The 23,005-nt window shown below is 44.5% G+C and overlaps 1 long non-coding RNA gene across 1 annotated transcript; it reads left to right on the forward strand.

Moving 5' to 3' along the window:
* Nucleotides 1–12,884: 12,884 nt before the first annotated feature.
* LOC141021243 (uncharacterized) lies at nucleotides 12,885–20,755 on the forward strand. The gene is made up of 3 exons (XR_012181569.1): nucleotides 12,885–13,521; nucleotides 13,636–13,761; nucleotides 13,870–20,755. It is a non-coding gene; the product is annotated as an uncharacterized lncRNA (long non-coding RNA).
* The last annotated feature ends 2,250 nt before the right edge of the window (nucleotides 20,756–23,005 follow it).

Here is a 23,005-nt window from a genome sequence, read left to right on the forward strand (position 1 = left end):
TGCTGTTTAAACCGGCCCTCGAGTGTTACCAGATAAGCCGGTTTTCTTGCAATGATTACTAAGCCGGTATTAAGTCTACAACATATTTCATCATAAGTAATAGACTTGGGGGCTGGCATGGTAAGGATAACTATGGAGTAAGCAAGAGAGTCATACCTCAGATTTTTGCTGTATTCGCTTCACCATATCAATTTCCAGGTCCCGGCTGTTGTGCACTTGATTAATATAGCCGGAGACAATATCTCCAATGCTCAGATTAGCATAATCAGTGATGTCAAGCCTGGCCCTACGGCGTTCTAGAAGTTCTTCCTTGGCAGAGCATCTAGCCAACGCGGTGGGTCTTCCCGGTTCGACAAACTCGGTCCGGGTGATTATAACGTCCGGATCATCTGGATGAGCCGGGCTGGGGATCTCCGGGTTATCAGAACCTTCCATAACTTGTTCATCAGATGGAGCAGTGGCGGTTTCAGGAGTTGGTGCAGATGGCGGCTCATGAGTAGAAGCATTAGGTTCAGTCAGGACCGGCTCTTCGGCCGGCTTATTTTTCTTCGCCCTCTTGCTGGGCTTTATTTGTACACTGAAAGTCAAAGGGTTAGTGCAAAAACATGAGTAAGATAAGCACAAAATAAGCTGATCATCATTACCCGGGTGCGGTTTTGAAAGCCGGCAAGCTAGACTGCATTGAGTCGCCGGAGGAAGGTGAAGTTCCCTGGTAGTTTGAATCAGAAGAATTGAGTGGTTGACGAGGGACGCCCGCCAAAGGATGAAAAGGATATAAGTCGAAGATAACCTCAGTCCGGCGCTTCCTTGATGCTTCAGGTAAGCCGGAGGAGAGGTCTGCATCCTTGCTGGTCCGGGTCTGCCTCCGACTCTCATAAATCTGTCGCTTCAAAAGAAATTGAGGATCATGATAAGCTAAAGGGTGTTAAAATCTTACTTTCCGGGTTACTCTTCGGACTTTCTGTCTTGGCAAAGGCTCGGAGTCGGAGGAAATTATAGTTACCTCTTCAATCGCTTCATGACTCGCTCCGGTGTCCTCCTGCTAATAATCCATGTCAATAAGATGGTTAAGAAAGGAGCCTAAAGAGTCAAGGGCTACCTCTGACTCGGAGGTGTCTTCCAGGTGAAGCAGGTTCGAGGCGCTAGGTTTACTCCCCTTCTTACAGGGAGCGGCTCTCCTGGCGGCTTTCTTAACCTTTCTGGCTTTCTTGGCAGCTTCATGGTCATACTTGACCTTCCAGAATTTATCATTAGCCTGTAAAATACAACAAAGGTTTTTGAAGTTAAGACGAAATTGTTAAAATGGAAGGTGAGGTGTTCAGGTCAATAGTTTACCGCTGGGGCTGGGTTAGCCTTGCAGAAAGGACTTAAGCCTGTTCTCCCGCAATCTGCCAGGCTCTCGTTCAGAAGAGACTTGGTCATGTCATCAATGACGTCCTCATATAAGTCGTTGGGACTGTGCCGAAGAGGATGATCCTTCCGGCCCGTGTAATCGCACATTAAGCCGGGGCGGCGGCTTAAAGGAATCACCCGCCAGGCAATCCAGACCCGGACCAGATCAATGCCATTCAGGCTGTTCCCCAGAAGAGCTCTGATCTTGTTAATGGTGGGAGTAAGTGGCTGACGTTCAACTTGAGATAGTTTATCTGGCAAGGGGTGATTTGATTCCAGACGTAGGGATCGAAAGCCGGGCAGAGGATTCTCATCAGCCGGAGAAGTGTCTTGGCAGTAGAACCATGTCTGGTTCCAGTCTTTCGGGTGGCTTGGCGGCTCAGCATAAGGAAAGAGACAATCTCTCCGTCGTTGGATTGAGATTCCACCAAGCTCCAGGTAGGGCCTATTGGCACATTCATTTTGGCGGTTCAGATAGGATAACTCTCTAAAGAGTAGCAAGCTGGGCTCTTCTCCAAGGTACACCTCACAGAACACTTGGAAGTTACAAATGTTCGACACGGAATTGGGTCCAATGTCTTGAGGTCGCAGGTCGAAAAAGTGCAGAACATCTCTGAAGAATTTTGAGCCGGGAGGAGCAAAGCCCCGGCTCATGTGATCAGCAAATATGACAACCTCTCCGTCCTTGGGTTGAGGTCTCTCTTCAGACGGGTCAGGAGCACGATATGACATGACCTCTTTCTTGGGCAGGTAACCCGTTTTCACAAAGTCAGCTAAGGTGCTATCGGTGACGTTAGATCTAACCCAGTTGCATGTAATGGGCGCCTTGGGAGCCTTGGGCGGCATTGTAAAGGATGGAAGCCTATGACAAAATAAAATTTCCGGTTCAAATTTAAGCCGGAGGAAAGTTTCAGTTTAGTATTTAAGGTGGCGGCTTATGAAGGGGCCTAATGATATATGGCTAATTGTGTCAGATTATTTAAGCCGCTATGGATATCATAAGCAATTAAGTTATTTGAATCTATTATGAATGAGCCGGAATATTCATGAAGCATTGCCTTTTTTAAATCCGGAGATATGAGCCGCCATAGCTAACAGATGCAGTGTTTGCCTAAGTGTTGCACAAACAAGTTTCACAGATTGCAGTGATTATTTTGGATCAAACGGTCGTCCAGAAAAGAAAATTTTCTAGACCTAAAAACTGGTACAAAGAAGCTCATAAGCTCCAGTGAGGTCTTTTTGCAAGTAAAAGGGGTCTACTAGTGTTGAAAAAGGATGCGAAACAACTACCGCAGGAGGTCTGTACTGTTTTTCGAATCAAAAGAACTCGCGGTGGAAGAACTATGAAGGAACCGAGATGAACTACGAAGAACACGGAGAAAGCGTGGAACCCTAATGCGGATCTGATGTTCGATAAGAAGAAGAATTACGATTGCAGGTTCACTGCGGAGAGTCGCCGCCGTTTTCTGGACCAGCTCAGGTTGATGCAGAGGCCGAGGCTGAGGAAGACGAGAGGCACGGCGGCGGCGGTGGAGCTCGGGTTCTGGGGCGTCGAGAGGAGGAAGACGATGGAAAGGGAAGAGTGAGAGAGGACCCGGTCGGGCCTATTTATAAGGGACGGCTGATGAGTGGGCGCGAGAAACGAGGAGGCTGAAGACATGATTATCCAGCTGCAGAGGCGCCTTGATTTTCGGGATAGTTATTAAGATAAGGATCCGTTGAGATACGTTGGACAGAACGTGCATTAATGGCGGATGACGTCACGGCGGGTTACCAAGAATCCAGAAGATGATGTCATGGCAGGTTATAACCTTTGCGCAAACAGAAGCCGGAAGATTTTTTCTTAAGGTATTGAAGATTGACATGAACCAGTTCAAATCAATCTGGGGCCTAATGTTGAGGATATAGTTACTGGTGTAACCCGCCCAAGATGGGCCGGGTTACATTGCGACAGCTCTTCATTCAGAAGCCCAAGGACAGGTTAAGGATGGCGGTTTAGTAATGGGTCTAAGGCCTAGAGGCGACTTAAGGCCCGTAGTGGTAAACCGCCGTTGTGGCATGACTTGTAGTGTAAGGCAAGAATAGTTAAGAGTCCAAGACGGACACAGTTTATGAGCCGGCCGGGACTCTGAGAGCCGCAGGGTGTTAACCTTTCTATATAAAGGGATGACCCGGCGGCGGTTCAGAAAAAGTAACAACATATCGATAGCCAGGCATAGCGGTTTATCTCCCTGGTCATCGAAACCCCAAGTAATTCCACCTCAACTGGAGTAGGCTTTTACCTTCACCGTAAGGGGCCGAACCAGTATAACCTTCATGTCCTTTGTCCCGTTTAACCCCTTTAAGCTTCCTAGCTGCGATGGCTCCACGACTAAGTCCTTGCATGAGGACATCTGCCGTCACAATTCCACGACAAGTATCAAATAAGACTTTTGCAGGAATATCATTAACTGAGAGATTACCCATTATCACATCAGTAGATTCCTCCGCTTGAGCTGCATTCATCATGTTGACCTTTGCAGACTTGGGATTATGCTTGACCACTGCATTGCTGGAAGATCTCACAGGAGGAGGAGGCGGAAGGCGCCTTTGGTTGAAGCATTTGTTAGCATAGTGACCTTTCTGCTGACACTTGTTGCAAGTCACCTCCGAGAGTGGACGATGATAAGGAGCATTAGACTTTGGAGCTTGATTCTGAGACTTGTTCTGATAGCCAGGGTTGGATGAGTGGGAAGATCCATGGCCACCTTTGTTCTTCTGCTGGAAAGGCTGACGAAACGGGGGAGGAGGAGGCAACCAGAACTTCTGTTGCTTAGCAGCCACTAGTGAGGAAGAAGAAGACTGAACTGCGTCCCTGACTCTCTTCTTAGAAGCCTCACACTTGAGCTGAGTAGCTTCTTGCTTCAGGGCCATGTTATAAAATTGATCAAACTGAGTAGGCTCAACAAGAACGAGAGCTAACTGCAGATCCTCTCTAAGGCCACCTCTGAAGTGATAGATCATGCTCTTTTCATCAGGAACGTCTTGTTTAGCGAAGCAAGCAAGTTTCTGAAACTGGATGTTGAATTGATACACAGACATGTTGCCTTGCTTGAGATTGCGGAACTCCTCACGCTTGCTCTCAACAACACTTTGTGGAATGTGGTGCGCTTTGAAGTCCTGACAGAAGTCAGTCCAAGTGATCACACGACCTCCTCTGGAATCTTTGTATTGTTGATACCAATCAGCAGCTTGGTCCTTGAGCTGAAAAGAAGCGAACTTGACATAGTCCTCAGGCCTGACATTGCTACATTCAAAATGCTTGTTGATGTCCACGAGCCAATCATCGGCATCTGTGGCCTCGGCACAGTAGCTGAAAGACTTGGGCTGATTTGCAACAAACTGGTTGAGGGTAGCGAAGTGAGGTTGATTCTTGCCTTGGCCTTGATTTCCTTGATTGCCTTGCCCTTGGGTGCGTTCTTGCAAGAGTTGCAGAATCATCTGAGCATTGGCGTTGGTGGCTGCCATGATAGCTTGCCATGCCTCCGGAGGCGGAGGTGGTGGCGGAGGGTTCGCCTGACTCCCTTCATTGCGTTCCGGATTCTGACGCGTTGGCGGAGCCATCCTGAAGAGGGTGACATCCGTTAGCATCTTGATAGACAAATAGACAAGTTGAATCAACAGATAGAAATTGCAACATATAGTCTTCACAATAAACATTCGAACGAGGATGAACGAATGAATTCCATAGTAAATCATCACACTTCCATTAAGTTGAAAAGCCACTTAGAAAAAGGTATGGAATCAACATTTGACTTTGAAGCAACTCGAATACCATAATCCAAAACAAAACAAAGTATTGGCTTGCAGAATAAGCCGGAACAAACATATGATAGAGATTTCCTCCGAAGTTTTCATGGTGGGGCCCACAAGGGCTCGATCGTACAGCACCATCATGTACAAGGCAGTGCACATGACGTACGAAGCGTCCCCGAGTCGGCATAGCCAAGGACTCTTTAAGACACTACGAGACCATTGTAAAACCAACCGTGGAAAGGCGGACCACTAGACGTCGAACCCCAATCTGATATCATGCGCCTGTCGGAAAGATATCCTAGGAGCTACTTGAATTCCCACTTATAAACTCCCGAAACTTTCTGGTTATGCAATCTGGTGTTGGGGATGTAGGGGACAAACATATATATCACCCAAACTAGCAATCCCTAGATCCAGCTGTATCCATCTGTCAACACATAACCAAGAAACCTTCGGAAATCGTGTACCTCAACCTTCGAAAAGCATCCGTTATACGAGTTATGGTAATACTCCTGAACTCCCGCCCCAGTATTGGGTGGCGTCGAGGTGATCTCACCAACAACTGCATAAAAGAGATTTTCGATGTTGGCGAAACTCGGGTATTCCAGAACTTCATAGATAAAATTGTGACGATAACACCTCGGAGCTCAACTCCCCGGGACACTGCCACAACCCCTAAATGTCAGGAGGCACCAAGAACAATGTTCTCGTCACAAAACCATCGGAACGATTCCAAGATACCCGCGTGATCCTAAATTTTTTTTAGTGAAATTTGAGGAGAGAAGAGTCAAAACTTCTACGTCAGGAGGCCTCACCAGAGCAACGAAGGGACTGAGGAGTAAAAAGAATCCTACTCTCCGATATATATAATCCTAAGACTCAAAATATTTTTTGCTCTAGACTCAACAACGCCAGTGATTCGATCAAGCAGGGGGCTCCTAAGTCGGGGATGGCTCTGATTACCAACTTGTAACGCCCACGATGCGGCTATATCTCCCACGTGTCGAGGCACGACTTAGAGGCATAACTGCATTGTGGTATTGTCGCAAGAAGGGTTATCTTCACACAATCCCATGTAATGAACAAGAATGGGATAACGAGAGTTGGCTTACAATCGCCACTTCACACAATACATAAATATAATTCATACATCATCCAAAAATCCTCACATAGACCGACTACGGTCAAGATCCAAATGAAAATAAGATAACCCCAAATGCTAGATCCCCGATCGTCCCAACTGGGCTCCACTACTGATCATCAGGAAAAGAAACATAGTAACGACCACGTTCCTCGTCGAACTCCCACTTGAGCTCGGTTGCGTCATCTTCACTGGCATCGTCGGCACCTGCAACTGTTTTGGTAGAATCTGTGAGTCACGAGGACTCGGCAATCTCACACCCGCGAGATCAAGACTATTTAAGCTTATAGGAAAGGATGGTGTAATGAGGTGGAGCTGCAGCGAGCACTAAGCATATGGTGGCTAACATACGCAAATGAGAGCGAGAAGAGAAGCAACGCAACGGTCTCGAAGCTAGATATGATCAAGAAGTGATCCTGAAACTACTTATGTTCATGCATAACTCAAACCGTGTTCACTTCCCGGACTCCGACGAGAAGAGACCATCACGGCTACACACACGGTTGATGTATTTTAATTAAGTCAAGTGACAAGTTCTCTACAACCGGACATTAACAAATTCCCATCTGCCTCATAACCGCGGGCACGGCTTTCGAAAGATAATACCCTGCAGGGGTGTCCCAGCTTAGCCCATGATAAGCTCTCACGGTCAACGAAGGATAAACCTTCTCCCGGAAAGACCCGACCAGTCTTGGAATCCCGGTTTACAAGACATTTCGACAATGGTAAAACAAAACCAGCAAAGCCGCCCGATGTGCCGACAAATCCCGATAGGGGTTGCACATATCTCGTTCTCAGGGCACAACGGATGAGACATCCTACGAGTAAAACCAGCCTCAAGTTTCCCCGAGGAGGCCCCACAGTCTACTCGTTTCGAACCAACAGTCGAAGGAGCACGGCCGGGGGGGGGGGGGGGGGGGGGTTAAAATAAAGATGACCCTCGGGCTCGCGAAAACCCAAGGGAAAAGGCTTAGGTAGCAAATGGTAAAACCAAGGTTGGGCCTTGCTGGAGGAGTTTTATTCAAGGCAAACTGTCAAGGGGTCCCATAAATCACCCAACCGCGTAAGGAACGCAAACTCAAGGAACATAATACCGGTATGACGGAAACTAGGGCGGCAAGAGTGGAACAAAACACCAGGCATAAGGCCGAGCCTTCCACCCTTTACCAAAATATATAGATACATTAATTAAATAAGAGATATTGTGATATTCCAAAAATATCCATGTTCCAACATGGAACCAACTTCAACTTCACCTGCAGCTAGCAACGCTATAAGAAGGGCTGAGCAAAAGCGGTAACTTAGCCAAACAACGGTTTGCTAGGAAAGGATGGTTAGAGGCTTGACATGGAAAATATGGGAGGCATGGTATAACAAGTGGTAGGTAGCGCAGCATAGCAATAGAACGACCAACTAGCAAAGCAAAGATAGAAGTGATTTCGAGGGTATGGTCATCTTGCCTGCAAGGTTCTCAAAGTTGTCGAAAGCTTGATCCTCGTAAGCGTACTCAACAGGTTCCTCGTTCACGAACTCGTCTCCCGGCTCTACCCAAAACAAGAACACAAGCAACGGAACCAGAATCAATCACGGGAAATGCACAAGCAACATGATGCAAAACATGTATGATATGCGAGATGTGGTATGCGATGCATATGCGTGCTTCGGAAGAAAACATGATCAACAAGGAAGTAACTTGGCAAACCAAGCATGCAACTGGAAAGATGAGATGATTTCGGTCAAAATCGATATAAAGATCACCGGAAACGGATGCACCGTTTGCAAATGGCAAGCAAAACAAGAATGACACGATTCTGCGATTAACAGCATGATAACACTTAGAATGCAACAAGTAACAATGCTACAGCACTCCAACATAGCAACAAAACATATGTCAATAATCTACAGGAGATGCTTGACAAAAGATGAACACTGAGCTACGGCTAGATCACAACATAACAGGCTCAAACAAGCATGGCAAAGTGCAAAAGATATCAGGTTCACAAACTCGGTGAAATTACTGGACATGGCATAAACAGTATCAGGTAGCAATGTTCAGAGCAAGAAATCAACATTCTACCGGAACTTAATATGGCAAAGCAAGGCATGGCATGAATCTAATAAAAGCATAGAACAATAGTCCCTTACTTACCATGAGCCAAAAAGGACCAGAAGATATGATGGCAACCATGTAAACATAGCAAGTTTCCTTATCAGGTTTCAGACATGGCAGAAAACAGAGCATGGCAGAAACAGACATTATGAGGGCATATTTGTGAGCTTGATTCACTCAACACAAAGCAATGCATGACAAAACTAACATACCTACAGAAATATGGCATGTTTATGAAGCTATCCATGGCAAGAGCAAGATCATAGCATGTATGAAACAACTACAACAACCTTGGCAAAATTGAAAATCATGTTAAGAATCTGCCAGAAATATTTTATAGCAAACGTAGAGCAAGATTAAGACATGCTAAGGCACTCCATAAATGCAAACAGAGGCATGGGTGGATAGAGCACAACTATATCTACAAAACATCCTCACTGAAGATCACCAAAAGGATCATGGATCTCTCTGTAGCCACATGGATACATAGCAACAAAATAACAGCAGTCATAGACGATGAAATTACCAAGTCCGTGAAATCAGAAACATCACGAAGCCTAGTTTGCATGCATGTGCTAGTCACCACATAGATCATAAAAATACATGCCATACACCTCTGTAACGATGGCATGGCATACATCAAAATACATGTAGACCTCATGCCCATAAGATGCACATATCAAATGCAACAAAAATAACAAATCCTCAAGTTCTGATAAGTAACAGCAGGTAACAGCATATAGCACTCTTGCACTAGAGATTTGTGCATCAAGATGGACTCAAATGAACATGGCACAATGGAACAAAATGTAGAGCATCTCGTAACGAACATTGCGATATATTACATGCACGAAACGGAGCTATATGCAGAGAGTTATGATGCGATGAACAATGCAACATTATGCAGAATATGCGGGACTTGGAGAGATTTGGGGGGGGGAGTCAACCGGTTGGATCTAAACTAGATCGGATCGGCGCGCAGCTCGAGGTTCGCCGGCGACGGAGGACGGGTCGGGAGGGCCTCCCGTGGGCCCCGCGTGCTGCGGCGGCGGGCGGCGTAGTGGGCACGGGCTCGGGTGACGTGGGGGCGTCCTATTGGTCGGGGCGGCGGCCGGACATGTCCGTCGGCGAGGGGGGTTTTTTCCGGGCAGCGCGGAGGGGAAATGATCTAGGGTTTGATCCGAAAATTCGGAGGGGACGTGTTTTTATAGGTAGAGAGAGCAAGGAGGCTCCAAATGGAGTGCGGTTTTCGCCCACACGATCGTGATCGAATGACCTAGAGCATGGAGGAGACTTAGGTGGGTTTTGGGCTGTTTGGAGGGGGTTTTTGCTGCAACACACAAAAGGACTTTGCGGTTACCCGGTTAACCGTTGGAGCATCAAATGACCTACAAATGGAACGAAACTTGACAGGTGGTCTACCGGTGGTATACCAAGGCCACTTGACAAGACTCGGTCCATTCCGAGAACGTTCAACACCCGCTCACGAAAAGAAACAAGAGGGGTGCGCCGGTGCATGTGGGAGTGCCGGATTGCAAAACGGACAATGGGGAAAATGCTCGGATGCATGAGACGAACACGTATGCAAATGAGATGCATATGATGACATGATATGAGATGCATGACATGAACAAAATGCAAAACGAAAAACAAAACCCGACCACGGAGGGAATATCATAACACATAGCCGAAAATGGCAAGAGTTGGAGTTACAACAATGGAAAGTTACATCCGGGGTGTTACAACAGCAAAGGGACTGGTCACTGGAAGCGGAACTGCCCCAAGTATTTGGCGGATAAGAAGGATGGCGAAGTGAAAGGTGTATTTGATATACATGTTATTGATGTGTACCTTACTAATGCTCGTAGTAGCGCCTGGGTATTTGATACTGGTTATGTTGCTGATATTTGCAACTCGAAACAGGGGCTACGGATTAAGCAAAGATTGGCTAAGGATGAGGTGACGATGCGCGTGGGAAATGGTTCCAAAGTCGATGTGATCACCGTCGGCACGCTACCTCTACATCTACCTTCGGAATTAGTATTAGACCTGAATAATTGTTATTTGGTGCGAGCGTTAAGCATGAACATTATATCTGGATCTTGTTTGATGTGAGACGGTTATTCATTTAAATCAGAGAATAATGGTTGTTCTATTTATATGAGTATTATCTTTTATGGTCATGCACCCTTGATGAGTGGTCTATTTTTATTGAATCTCAATAGTACTGATACACATATTCATAGTATTGAAACCAAAAGATATAAGTTTAATAATGATAGTGCAACTTATTTGTGGCACTGCCGTTTAGGTCATATTGGTGTAAAGCGCATGAAGAAACTCAATGCTGATGGACTTTTGGAATCACTTGATTATGAATCACTTGATGCTTGCGAACCATGACTCATGGGCAAGATGACTAAGACTCCATTTTCCGGAACAATGGAGCGAGCAACAGACTTATTGGAAATAATACATACAGATGTATGCGGTCCGATGAGTGTTGATTCTCGCGGCGGGTATCGTTATTTTCTGACCTTCACAGATGATTTGGGGAGATATGGGTATATCTACTTGATGAAACATAAGTCTGAAACATTTGAAAATTTCAAAGAATTTCAGAGTGAAGTGGAAAATCATCGTAACAATAAAGTAAAGTTTCTACGATCTGATCGTGGAGGTGAATATTTGAGTTACGAGCTTGGTCTTCATTGGGAACAATGCGGAATAGTTTCGCAACTCACGCAACCCGAACACCACAGCGTAATGATGTGTCTGAACGTCGTAACCGCAGTTTATTAGACATGGTGCAATCTATGATGTCTCTTACTGATTTACCGCTATCGTTTTGGGGTTATGCTTTAGAGACGGCTGCATTCACGTTAAATAGGGCACCATCTAAATCCGTTGAGACAACACCATATGAACTATGGTTTGGCAAGACACCCAAGTTGTCGTTTCTTAAAGTTTGGGGCTGTAACAGCCTGATTTTTGGCCCTTTATTTTTCTTTTGATTTTCTGAGGTTTTTGCCTGAGATTTTTTTTTCCGTGGCTTTGTGGTCTGGAAACTGAAGAAGATGAACTCTTCTTTGCTTCCAGAGTGGCTTTTCATACCCAAATCCTTCCCTAGACCTTTCCATTTTCATCCTAGCCCAAATCCTGAGATTCTTTTTATTGGGGATATTCCTTTTCTATTAAAGGAATAACTCAATTTGCCCTAGGTTGTGAAGCAACCTATATTTCCATCACTCTTAAAATTCTCAAATAATTCTCATAAATTGTTTGGGTCATATCTTCCTCAAATATGGCAAAATATTTCATTGGCCATGTTTCCCGTCATCCTCAAATAATTCATTTCCTATTCTGTCCTGGATGGCAGATTGTGAAGCAAGTGCCATCTACCTTTGCCCAATTGACCCCAAACTTCTTGGACACCTTTTCATGCCCAAATAATTGCCTCATGCCAAATCTCAACTCAATTGGCCTAGTAAATATTCCTAAGCAATTTTTCAAAGTTCCCGCCTGAGGGAATTTGTTGTGAAGGAAGTACTAGCTAGGTTAATCCAATTAAGTTGAATTTTTGCATGTTCTTTCATTTTATCAAATCAAAGCCCTCCTCAAGATTTGAGCTCATGCAATGCATCCATGTGAGCACAGCTTCAAATCTTTGTTTCTGTCCAAATTTTCAGCTAGTGAAGCAAGTATATTTTATCTTGCTCCATTATGTCTGAAAATTTTCCCAGGCCTTCTCCTACCTATATAACCTATCTCCACCCAATTTGGGCATATTTCATCTGGCCAATTTTCCTCTAGAATTTTTGCAATTTTATGGTCAGTGGAAATGCTTGTGAAGCAAGTACCATTCTGGTTTATCCAATTGGTATGAAACCTTTCGCAGAATCTTCATATGACCAAATAACTCATCTGCACAAATATTCAGCTCAATCCCAATTGATATGTGAGTGCTACTTCATGTTTTGTGTTTCTGTCCAGTCTGGTGGTTTGTACAGCAACTACTAGCTAAACCCCTCCTATTGAGCTGAAACCCTGCCATCTTACTCACCTTAGTGAGTGATCAACCCCAGTCAAATCTCAGTCTAACCCTCCCGACCAATCTTCTGCAGAAGGCATCAAACACCTTGTTGTTCAGCTAGTTTGGAACCTCCTTCTTTTCTCTTCTTTGCCACTGGACCGAGTGGTTACCGTCTTTGGACTCACGGCATTAAGGTCATTCTACTAGACATTGTCGGCCCGGCCACAACGCGCCACTTGAGCCAGCTCACGCAGTGACCACGGGTCGGACAGGCCAAATCTCGCTCTCTGCCAAACTACGGCGTTGTATTTGTCCACTCCCCTCTGCCTCTCGCGTCCACATCATGTCCTCTAGCTCGCCCGTTCTTGTCTGCATCTTCCTGCATCAATGCCCCGTCCGGACTCACCGTGGTCGAGTCGCAATCGCCGCGCCCGTGCCACAACGCGCCCTTGACCTCCATTGGCGTCGAGCTAGAGCTCTCTAGAGCGCGCCCGAACCCCTCCCGCGGCCTATATAAGGAACCTCGACCCCTCCCATAGCTCCCAAGCCTCTCCTCTTTCCTCCTCGACCACCGGAGTCCTCGCCCCCTCCTCGCCATTGCCTTCTCGGTCATTGCCAGAGTCAAGCTGCCCCGGCCAAGCCGAGCCTCCTCTAGCCTCCCCTCCACGTCCACTGCCTCCCCCTCTTCCCGCTGAGCCGCCCCACCCACTTCCCGCCTCGCTGGAGCGGCCGCATCACCAAAGAACCCCGTCGCCTGAAGCTTCCTGTACTCTCCATGGCGCCACCCTCCTCTCCTCCCCGCGCCTCCCCGGAGGCCGTACTCCCTCTGGATGGGTGCGGTTGGCCGCTGTGGTCCCGTCGGTGCCCTCGGCCGGGCTGGAGACGGCCCAAGCAGGTCGGCCCCCTCGCCGCCCCTCCCCTGCTCTGCCTCTGCTTCACGCGAGGAACAGGACGAGGGGGAGGAAGGGGACGAGCACCCATGCCCCCCTCCCCCTGCGCCTGGGACCGACGCGCCGGTGCCCCAGCACCTTGCCATGTGGATAAGTGGAGGCACGTTTCCCTCTTGGCGCTTTTCTCCTCTGAAAGCATGTTCCCCGAAATACGTTTTCCCTTTGAGGAAACGTACTTTTGTTGTTCTTCGGCTAAAAATACGTTTTTTTGCAGAAGGCGTAATCTGCCCGAAGGCGCTTTCAGTTTTTGCCTCCAAGGACCGGTTTGTTGAAGTTTTATTCACAGATTGGTCCCTGGTGTTCAACACCTCATAACTCCGCAACCGTAACTCTGATTGAGGTGAATCCAACGCCCACTTCTTCGTCTCGTCAAACCCGTTCTTTCATAACCATTTTCACTATGTTTCAACATTCTAGAAATGACCATTTTGCCCTTGCCCCTAATCAGCCCCCTCCGAGAGAGAACCCATTTCGGCGATTCTTTCCGCGGCTTCACCGCACTTCTCCCCGGAGCCTCCTTCATCCCCAGGAAAGACACAACCACCATTTGCATGATAGCCATGCAGAAGCATGGGTTTTCAACTTGAATCTTTAATAACTTTTTGTTTGCTTTGCTGCTGATGTCGGTATTTCGGTTATGCTTATGGATCGGTGTTTACCGGCATGCTATGTTTTCATCCATGCTGTTATTATGTTATTAATGCTAGTATTACTTTAATATTGGCAATGTTTGGTAGTAGTAAATGTTGGTGATGGTCTTCGGTGCCTGACGATCGTCTGTTCCGAGTACCGGTTTTATGCCTGTTCCTTTGCATCCAGTTGACTAAATACTTGCATGGTAGTTTTATCGTTATGTTATTGCATGGTATTTATTGTTGATGCTAATGGTCATGTTATGCTATGAGTAGTATTCTAGTTGTGATATCTATGCTTGTCAGTATGCCATGCTCATCTCAATAAATGGTTAAATGTTGTTGTTATGCTTGTTGATTGGGATGCACCCCCATGCTTATGTTAATATCATGTTCATGCATTGTAGTTGCATCAGGTTATTTTTATCATGACTCGGCATTTTGCATTCAAGATTAACCGGATTAAATTGAACTTGAACAACTGTTGGCTGAGTCATGCTGCCATGATACGTCTCCAACGTATCTATAATTTTTGATTTTCCATGCTATATTATATTTTGTTTTGGATGATTAATGGGCTTTGTTATACACTTTTATATTATTTTTGGGACTAACCTATTAACCGGAGGCCCAGCCCAAGTAGCAGTTTTTTGCCTATTTCAGTGTTTCGTTTAGATAGCATTAGCCGCTTTTCTTCCTTTCCAGAAAAAATATATCAAACGGAGTCCAAACGGAATGAAACCTTCGGGAACGTGATTTCTGGAACAAACATGATCCAGAGGACTTGGAGTGGATGTCAAGCAACACACGAGGCGGCCACGAGGTAGGGGGCACGCCCCCCAGGCGCGCCCTCCACCCTCGTGGGCCCCTCGTGGCTCCACCGACCTACTTCTTCCTCCTATATATACCTACGTACCCCGAAACCATCAGAGGCATCCATGAAAACCTAATTCCACCGCCGCAACCTTCTGTACCCGTGAGATCCCATCTCGGGGCCCTTTCCGGAGTCCTGCCGGAGGGGCCATTGATCACGGAGGGCTTCTACATCAACACCATAGCCTCTCCGATGATGTGTGAGTAGTTTACCTCAGACCTTCGGGTCCATAGTTATTAGCTAGATGGCTTCTTCTCTCTCTTTGGATCTCAATACAAAGTTCTCCTCGATTCTCTTGGAGATCTATTTGATGTAACTCTTCTTTTTGCGGTGTGTTTGTCGAGACCAATGAATTGTGGGTTTATGATCAAGATTATCTATGAACAATATTTGAATCTCCTCTAAATTCTTTTATGTATGATTGGTTATCTTTGCAAGTCTCTTCGAATTACCAGTTTGGTTTGGCCTACTAGATTGATCTTTCTTGCAATGGGAGAAGTGCTTAGCTTTGGGTTCAATCTTGCGGTGCTCGATCCCAGTGACAGAAAGGGAAACGACGCGTATTGTATTGTTGCCATCGAGGATAAAAAGATGGGGTTTATATCATATTGCATGACTTTATCCCTCTACATCATGTCATCTTACTTAAAGCATTACTCTGTTCTTATGAACTTAATACTCTAGATGCATGCTGGATAGCGGTCGATGTGTGGACTAATAGTAGTAGATGCAGAATCGTTTCGGTCTACTTGTCGCGGACGTGATGCCTATATACATGATCATACCTAGATATTCTCATAACTATGCTCAATTATATCAATTGCTCGACAGTAATTTGTTCACCCACCGTAATACTTATGCTATCTTGAGAGAAGCCACTAGTGAAACCTATGGCCCCGGGTCTATTTTCCATTATATTAATCTTTCCTCACTTAGCTATTTCTGGCGCCGTTTATTTTTCTTTCATTACTTTGCATCTTTATCATTAAAATACCTAAAATATTATCTTACCATATCTATCAGATCTCACTCTCGTAAGTGACCGTGAAGGGATTGACAACCCTTTTATTATGTTGGTTGCGAGGTTCTTATTTGTTTGTGTAGGTACGAGGGACTTGTGCGTGGTCTCCTACTGGATTGATACCTTGGTTCTCAAAAACTGAGGGAAATACTTACGCTACTTTACTGCATCACCCTTTCCTCTTCAAGGGAAAACCAACGCAGTGCTCAAGAGGTAGCAAGAAGGATTTCTGGCGCCGTTGCCGGGGAGATCTACACGAAAGTCAACATACCAAGTACCCATCACAAACTCTTATCCCCCGCATTACATTATTTGCCATTTGCCTCTCGTTTTCCTCTCCCCCACTTCACCCTTGTTGTTTTATTCGCCCTCTCTTTTCCGTTCGCCTCCCTCTTTCACTTGCTCCTCGCATTTTCTGCCGTTATGTCTGAAATTGGGGAAATTATTATCGATATGGACAATAATAATAACATGGAAAATTCTGATGCTCCTGCTGAAGAACCCCCTATCTTACATACAAAAAAATTCCGAATCGGTAGTGGTAATATTATTGGAAAAGGGGTTATTCAAGATTTCTTTACTTGTGCCGGTGCTTTGCCTTCTATGGGTAGTTCTATTCTCCATAGAACTAGTAGTCTTGCGGACGCTATCTCCATGCTTATAGTTGAACTTGAAAGGCAATTTATGCACATGCATCCTTGCATACAAAGGATTTTTCTAGAATTTTCTAATATTGAGCATTCTTCTTTAAAGCGCGCCGCTACTATCTTTTTGGCACATGAATTCAGATTTATAATAAAAGAGGCCAAAGAAATCTTTGCGCACTGTAGGATGGACGCTGGTCGTCCTCCCATAGAGGCAATCCACTTTGATCAAGAGGAAATAATGTGTTTTCAATCTTTAGACTATGTTGCTTTTAATGAAAACCTTAGAAAAAAGGTTCCTACCAATGTTCTAGTTGATAGAATTTCTGAACTTAATAATGATTTTGCTATCCGAAATAATGAGCTAGGATATTCTCTCGAATATAGGCTCACGAAGTTCTGCCAAAAGAATGCTTATAATGATGAATTGGTTGTGCCATATGAAGGGCCGAAGGAGGAACCTATACCTCCCAAAATTGATCTTGGGGACTTCTGTCCCATTAAATTTAGACCTTTTGATTACTTTTGCTTGCCTCAAAGAAAACTACCTGCTGAACGTAGAGAATATGAAATGAGTTTTCGTGATCTATCCTATTATTATGGCAATACCTAGATCTATCCTTGCTTTTATGCCTAGCTAGGGCGTTAAACGATAGCGCTTGTTGGGAGGCAACCCAATTTTATTTTAGTTTTTTTTGCTTTTTGCTTCTGTTTAGGATTAAATCTTTGATCTAGCCTCTGGTTAGATTTGTTTTTATGTTTTAATTAGTGTTTGTGCCAAGTTAAACCTATAGGATCTTCTTGGATGATAGTTATTTGATCTTGCTGAAAATTCCAGAAACTTTCTGTTCACGAAAACAATTATTAAAAATCACCAGAACGTGATAAAATATTTATTCCAATTGCAGCAGATCAATAAACAAATGTTTTAGGTATTCCTATTTTGGTAGATTTTTTTAGTTTCAGAAGTTTGCGTTAGTTATAGATTACTACAGACTGTTCTGTTTTTGACAGATTCTGTTTTTCGTGTGTTGTTTGCTTATTTTGATGAATCTATGGCTAGTAAAATAGTTTATAAACCATACAGAAGTTGGAATACAGTAGGTTAACACCAATATAAATAAAGAATGAGTTCGTTACAGTACCTTGAAGTGGTGTTTTTTTTTCTTTCGCTAACGGAGCTTACGAGATTTTCTGTTGAGTTTTGTGTTGTGAAGTTTTCAAGTTTTGGGTAAAAGATTTGATGGATTATGGAACAAGGAGTGGCAAGAGCCTAAGGTTGGGGATGCCCATGGCACCCCAAGGTAATCTAAGGACACCAAAAAGCCAAAGCTTGGGGATGCCCCGGAAGGCATCCCCTCTTTCGTCTTCGTCCATCGGTAACTTTACTTGGAGCTATATTTTTATTCACCACATGTTAAGTGTTTTGCTTGGAGCGTCTTGTATGATTTGAGCCTTTGCTTTTTAGTTTACCACATTCATCCTTGCTGTACACACCTTTTGAGAGAGACACACATGATTCGGAATTTATTAGAATACTCTATGTGCTTCACTTATATCTTTTGAGTTATATAGTTTTTGCTCTAGTGCTTCACTTACATCTTTTAGAGCATGGTGGTGGTTTTGTTTTATAGAAATTATTGTTCTCTCATGCTTCACTTATACTATTTTGAGAGTCCTACAAAACAGCATGGTAATTTGCTTAAATTGGGAAATTAGTCCTAATATGCTAGGTATTCAAGATTAGTAAAAACTTTCTTATGCCTGTGTTGAATACTAAGAAAAGTTTGATGCTTGATAATTGTTTTGAGATATGGAGGTAGTGATATTAAAGTTGTGCTAGTTGAGTAGTTGTGAATTTGAGAAATACTTGTGTTAAAGTTGGCAAGTCCCGTAGCATGCACGTATGGTAAACGTTATGTAACAAATTTGAAACATGAGGTGTTCTTTGATTGTCCTCCTTATGAGTGGCGGTCGGGGACGAGCGATGGTCTTTTCCTACCAATCTATCCCCCTAGGAGCATGCGCGTAGTGCTTGGTTTTTGATGACTTGTAGATTTTTGGAATAAGTATGTGAGTTCTTTATGACTAATGTTGAGTCCATGGATTATACGCACTCTTATCCTTCCATCATTGCTAGCCTCTTCGGTACCGTGCATTGCCCTTTCTCACCTTGAGAGTTGGTGCAAACTTCGCCGGTGCATCCAAACCCCGTGATACAATGCGCTCTATCACACATAAACCTCCTTATATCTTCCTCAAAACAGCCACCATACCTACCTATCATGGCATTTCCATAGCCATTCCGAGATATATTGCCATGCAACTTTCCACCGTTCCGTTTATCATGACACGTTTCATCATTGTCATATTGCCTTGGATGATCATGTAGTTGACATCATATTTGTGGGAAAGCCAACATTCATAATTTTTCATACATGTCACTCTTGATTCATTGCCCATCCCGGTACACCGCCGGAGGCATTCATATAGAGTCATACTTTGTTCTAGTATCGAGTTGTAATCATTGAGATGTAAATAAATAGAAGTGTGATGATCATCATTCATAGAGCATTGTCCCAACAAAAAAAGGCCAAATAAAAAAAGGCCCAATATATATATATATATATAAAGGGTCAATGCTACTATCCTTTTCCCACACTTGTCCTTCAAAGTAGCACCATGATCTTCCTGATAGAGAGTCTCTTGTTTTGTCACTTTCATATACTAGTGGGAATTTTTCATTATAGAACTTGGCTTGTATATTCCAACAATGGGCTCCCTCAAATGCACTAGGTCTTCGTGAGCAAGCAAGTTGGATGCACACCCACTTAGTTTCTTTTCGTTGAGCTTTCATGCATTTATAGCTCTAGTGCATCCGTTGCATGGCAATCCCTACTCCTTGCATTAACATCAATCATTGGGCATCTCCCTAGCCCGTTGATTAGCCGCGTTAATGTGAGACTTTCTCCTTTTTTGTCTTCTCCACATACCCCCCAATATTATATTTTATTCCACCCATAGTGCTATATCCATGGCTCACGCTCATGTATTGCGTGAAGGTTGAAAAAGTTTGAGATTACTAAAGTATGAAACAATTGCTTGGCTTATCACCAGGGTTGTGCATGATGAGAGCATTCTTGTGTGACGAAAATGGAGCATGACCAAACCATATGATTTTGTAGGGATGAACTTTCTTTGGCCATGTTATTTTTAGAAGACATAATTGCTTAGTTAGTATGCTTGAAGTATTATTATTTTTATGTCAATATTAAACTTTTATCTGGAATCTTTCGGATCTGAATATTCATACCACAATTAAGAGGGTTACATTGAAAATTATGCCAAGTAGCATTCCACATAAAAAATTTTGTTTTTATCATTTACCTACTCGAGGACGAGCAGGAATTAAGCTTGGGGATGCTTGATACATCTCCAACGTATCTATAATTTTTTATTGTTCCATGCTATATTATATTCTGTTTTGGATGATTAATGGGCTTTGTTATACACTTTTATATTATTTTTGGGACTAACCTATTAACCGGAGGCCCAGCCAAAATTGCTGTTTTTTACCTATTTCAGTGTTTCGGGGAAAAATAATATCAAACGGAGTCCAAACGGAAAGAAACTTTCGGGAACGTGATTTGTGGAACAAACGTGATCCAGAGGACTTGGAGTGGACGTCAAGCAACAGACAAGGCGGCCACGAGGTAGGGGGCGCCCCCCAAGGCGCGCCCTCCACCCTCGTGGGCCCCTCATGGCTCCACTGACCTACTTCTTCCTCCTATATATACCTACGTACCCCCAAACCATCAGAGGCATCCACGAAAACCTAATTCCACCGCCGCAACCTTCTGTACCCGTGAGATCCCATCTTGGGGCCTTTTCCGGCGTCCTGCCGGAGGGGGCATTGATCACGGAGGGCTTCTACATCAACACCGTAGCCTCTCTGATGATGTGTGAGTAGTTTACCCCAGACCTTCGGGTCCATAGTTATTAGCTAGATGGCTTCCTCTCTCTCTTTGGATATTAATACAAAGTTCTCCTCGATTCTCTTGGAGATCTATTTGATGTAACTCTTCTTTTTGTCTTGTGTTTGTCGAGACCGATGAATTGTGGGTTTATGATCAAGATTATCTATGAACAATATTTGAATCTCCTCTGAATTCTTTTATGTATGATTGGTTATCTTTGCAAGTCTCTTCGAATTATCAGTTTGGTTTGGCCTACTAGATTGATCTTTCTTGCAATGGGAGAAGTGCTTAGCTTTGGGTTCAATCTTGCGGTGCTCGATCCCAGTGACAGAAAGGGAAACGACACGTATTGTATTGTTACCATCGAGGATAAAAAGATGGGGTTTATATCATATTGCATGAGTTTATCCCTCTACATCATGTCATCTTACTTAAAGCATTACTCTGTTCTTATGAACTTAATACTCTAGATGCATGCTGGATAGCGGTCGATGTGTGGACTAATAGTAGTAGATGCAGAATCATTTCGGTCTACTTGTCGCGGACGTGATGCCTATATACATGATCATACCTAGATATTCTCATAACTATGCTCAATTCTATCAATTGCTCAGCCGTAATTTTTTTACCCACCGTAATACTTATGCTATCTAGAGAGAAGCCACTAGTGAAACCTATGCCCCCCGGGTCTATTTTCCATTATATTAATCTTTCATCACTTAGATATTTCTGGCGCGGTTTATTTTGCTTTCTTTACTTTGCATCTTTATCATAAAAATACCAAAAATATTATCTTATCATATCTATCAGATCTCACTCTCGTAAGTGACCGTGAAGGGATTGACAACCCCTTTATTGCGTTGGTTGCGAGGTTCTTATTTGTTTGTGTAGGTACGAGGGACTTGTGCGTGGTCTCCTACTGGATTGATACCTTGGTTCTAAAAAACTGAGGGAAATACTTACACTACTTTACTGCATCACCCTTTCCTCTTCAAGGGAAAACCAACGCAGTGCTCAAGAGGTAGCATGCCACCATATCGAGCTGACCAGTGCAACCACGCTTACCTCATGGGGGGGTCCTAACTGGGTCTATTGTCATGCCTCTCGCCGGTGCCTCCCGCGAGGGAAGGTTATGCGCGGGCACTACCTTGGCCGGGTAGGACGGCATAAGCCTTGTGTGCCCGTTGTTTTTGTAAGGATCCTTGTCCCCGTTTGGGACCATTTTGCCACGATGGTGGCCGTTGGTGCCTTTGGTAGGCATGGGGCCACCCAGGACTTAGCCCAAAGGGGAGTTGGTCGGAGTGGCCGGGAGAGTGTCATGGCAGTAGGACGGTTTTGTCGGAACACCATTGGTCTACCCGAATGGGAGTGCGAGGCCGTGGGTTCCGTGGTGTGGGTACAGTGTGCTAACCTCTGCAGAGTGTGTCTGTGTGTGTTAAATCTATCGATAGCCGCGCCCGCGGATATGGGCCCAGTTCACGTCGGTCACACTGTGGGTCAACAGTAATAATAATGATGTGCTTAATAACAACCCTGGTTCGATGATGAAAGGAGTTGGTTGATATTTATGTGATCGAGAGAGGATCACTGTGGTATCGTGATTACCAACTTGTTTGATATTTGAGATGTTATTCGAAGGTCAAGGGTAAAGTTCAAGCTCCTTGTGGTCATAAATGATTACTATGGTATTGTTAATACCAAGCTTGATTTGATCCTGAGATGATCGTGTGATGTCCATGGTGGTAAGTGATGCAAGTGATGGTTACGAGGTAACTCGAGCAGAGTAAGTTGGTGCATGATAGTTTCATCATGTTGCATGCTAGTCTCATCATGTTTATATGTTTATGCCATGCTCGTATTGTTCTAGCTGTATCATGTTGTACATGCCATGTTGTTCTGATAGTATCGTGTTCATCATTGATTAATAATCTGTAATTGCCATTGTATTGTTTGTCTTGATTGCTTTGGTTGCTGTGAGCTTGCAAGTACATTCAATGTACTGACCTGGCGTGTCATGCCAGTCTGCAGGTCATGCCAGATTTGATTGCTTGTTTGCCGTGGATTCCTTGTTTGCGAGCTAGGATAAGCGTTCCAGCCAGAGTCCCTGTGGAGTGGAGTTCACCACCGCTGATGTTGTTCCGCTACCAGGAGTTATTCCGCTGCATCGTGTTGTTCGGCTGCTTGCATGGAGCAACCGTGGCAGGCGTAGTGTCGCCGTGCCGATGTAATCCCCTTGTACCCAATATAGCTTGCAATAAAGAGCTGATTTGTTCTATGCTAAGCAGTGTCGTATTCCAGAAGACTTCTCCTCGATCTTTGGGCTGGAATACGGGGTGTTCCGGTTTCTCTGAGCCGGCGTGCCACAGGCTTGGTATCAGAGCAGGTCTGGCTGTAGGATGCCCTAGCCCACGCGAACGTTAGAATGCGGTAGTATAG

This window comes from Aegilops tauschii, chromosome 4, assembly GCF_002575655.3.
Source record: "Aegilops tauschii subsp. strangulata cultivar AL8/78 chromosome 4, Aet v6.0, whole genome shotgun sequence".
In the NCBI taxonomy this organism is placed as follows: domain Eukaryota; kingdom Viridiplantae; phylum Streptophyta; class Magnoliopsida; order Poales; family Poaceae; genus Aegilops; species Aegilops tauschii.